The 2,889-nt window shown below is 53.7% G+C and overlaps 1 pseudogene; it reads left to right on the top strand.

The window, feature by feature from the left end:
* Positions 1 to 2,485: 2,485 nt before the first annotated feature.
* On the top strand, positions 2,486 to 2,587 carry LOC141229019 (U2 spliceosomal RNA; annotated as a pseudogene).
* The last annotated feature ends 302 nt before the right edge of the window (positions 2,588 to 2,889 follow it).

The raw sequence follows: 2,889 nt of genomic DNA, 5'->3' as shown, positions 1-2,889 counted from the left end.
ATGCGTCCATCCATGTCCCCACGTGTCCAGCCTGCCCCCCCTTCAGCCCCATGTGTCCATCCATGTCACCATGTGTCCAGCCTGCCCCCCCTTCAGCCCCATGCGTCCATCCATGTCCCCACGAGTCCAGCCTGCTCCCTTCAGCCCCATACGTCCATCCATGTCTCCACGTGTCCAGCCTGCCCCCCCTTCAGCCCCATGCGTCCATCCATGTCCCCACGTGTTCAGCCTGCCCCCCCTTCAGCCCCATGCGTCCATCCATGTTCCCACGTGTCCAGCCTGCCCCCCCTTCAGCCCCATGCGTCCATCCATGTCCCCAATTGTCCAGCCTGCCCTCCCTTCAGCCCCATGCATCTATCCAGGTTCCCACGTGTCCAGCCTGCCCCCTTCAGCCCCATGCATCCATCCATGTCCCCACGTGTCCAGCTTGCCCCCCCTTCAGCCCCATGCGTCCATCCATGTCTCCACGTGTCCTGCCTGCCCCCCCTTCAGCCCCATGCGTCCATCCATGTCCCCACGAGTCCAGCCTGCTCCCTTCAGCCCCATGCGTCCATCCATGTCCCCACGTGTCCAGCCTGCCCCCCCCTTCAGCTCCAAGTGTCCATCCATGTCCCCACGTGTCCAACTTGCCCCCCCTTCAGCCTCATGCGTCCATCCATGTCCCCACGTGTCCAGCCTGCCCCCCCTTCAGCCCCATGTGTCCATCCATGTCACCATGTGTCCAGCCTGCCCCCCCTTCAGCCCCATGCGTCCATCCATGTCCCCACGAGTCCAGCCTGCTCCCTTCAGCCCCATACGTCCATCCATGTCTCCACGTGTCCAGCCTGCCCCCCCTTCAGCCCCATGCGTCCATCCATGTCCCCACGTGTTCAGCCTGCCCCCCCTTCAGCCCCATGCGTCCATCCATGTTCCCACGTGTCCAGCCTGCCCCCCCTTCAGCCCCATGCGTCCATCCATGTCCCCAATTGTCCAGCCTGCCCTCCCTTCAGCCCCATGCATCTATCCAGGTTCCCACGTGTCCAGCCTGCCCCCTTCAGCCCCATGCATCCATCCATGTCCCCACATGTCCAGCTTGCCCCCCCTTCAGCCCCATGCGTCCATCCATGTCTCCACGTGTCCTGCCTGCCCCCCCTTCAGCCCCATGCGTCCATCCATGTCCCCACGAGTCCAGCCTGCTCCCTTCAGCCCCATGCGTCCATCCATGTCCCCACGTGTCCAGCCTGCCCCCCCCTTCAGCTCCAAGTGTCCATCCATGTCCCCACGTGTCCAACTTGCCCCCCCTTCAGCCTCATGCGTCCATCCATGTCCCCACGTGTCCAGCCTGCCCCCCCTTCAGCCCCATGCGTCCATCCATGCATCCTGGGTAGGTGTTTATGCCCCTGCATCCATCCATCCTGGGTAGGTGTAAATGGCCCTACATCCATCCATCCTGGGTAGGTGTAAATGCCCCTCCAGCCATCCATCCTGGGTAGATGTATATGCTTTTACATTCATCCATCCATCCTCGGTAGGTGTATATCCCCCTCTATCCATACATCCATCCATCCTGGGTAGGTGTATATGCCCCGCCATCCATCCATCCATCCTGGATAGGTGTATATGCCCCTCCATCCATCCAATCTATCTATCTATCTATCTATCTATCTATCTATCTTTCTATCCCTTCCTTTCTGATATAAGCTGCAATAATGCATTTGTCCTTTGCTACACCTTTGCACATACACCATATACCTAATCAGTGGCCTTGTTATCAGCTGCTACTCTTTTAATTCAACTGTCCCATCAGTTGGGTGTTGCTAAGTACCACGCATTTAAAAAAAATGTGGGGGCCGTTACGATTTCTTTAGTGAAATGCTGGCTCCCTCTGGTGGAGCACTGACTTCTTTAATTTTCTATCTGTGGATGAAAAAAAGATAAAAAAAGTTTGGTCTGAGATGTTGTTTTAAAGTGCTACCTATGTCTGTCAATCAGAGCATCCTATTGGTTTTCACCCAGGCAGATAGATTGCTTGCAATAGATGTAATGAGTGAATGCAACAATGGAATAATGCAAGAGAATGGGACAATGGAACAATGGAATAATGGAAGAATGGAAGAATGGAACATCATTACACGTGTCATAATGGGCTCCTAGCCTTTATCTGGCTGTGCTTCTGCAGTCAGCTACAGTCTGCAGGGAGCCTGCAGACTAGGAAGAAGGTGGACCGCCGCTTGTTTGTTCACTAATTAGTTATCCTCTCCCCATCCCCTTGTCTGCAGGTACATGGGACATTGGGGGGGGAGGGGAGCATGTTTGAAAATAGGCAGACTCATGCAGATTAAAAATGCACGCTTGGGCTGCAGCTGCAACAAGCAGTAAAGTTGTGGGTTTTAAGATGACTATTGATGAACAACATGTCCTCCTAAGGGAAGTCTTTGTCCCTATCCCTACAATGGGTGCCTTCTTGAAGACAGGGTGCAGTCATAGGCCAAAACCAATTCAGGTTATCGCTTCTCGGCCTTTTGGCTAACATCAAGTGTAGTATATGTTCTCATTTAGTATATGTGCTTTGCTTTTACCAATATATTGTATTGCAATGTTATCTATCTATCTATCTATCTATCTATCTATCTTCCCACCTGCTTGTTTGCCCTCTATCCACACCCTCCTCTTCTTTGATTGACAGCTCTGGCTTCATAGAACCAGAGAAGGAAGGAGACAGAGGTAAAACAAGCAGGTGGGAAGGTGTATATAAAGGACTGGCCCACGCCGTGATTCACGGAGCGCTTGTACTTGGTTTCAACAGTCATTCTGTGCTGACAGTCCCTTTAAAATCAGTGTTTCCCAAACTCCAGTCCTCACGGCCCCCACAGGTCATGTCTTCAGGATTTCCATAGTATTGCACAGGTG

Source organism: Phyllobates terribilis, unplaced genomic scaffold (genome assembly GCF_046119375.1).
Source record: "Phyllobates terribilis strain yellow unplaced genomic scaffold, ASM4611937v1 Scaffold_451__1_contigs__length_1474165, whole genome shotgun sequence".
In the NCBI taxonomy this organism is placed as follows: Eukaryota; Metazoa; Chordata; class Amphibia; order Anura; family Dendrobatidae; genus Phyllobates; species Phyllobates terribilis.
This window is presented reverse-complemented; position numbering and strand designations above follow the sequence as displayed.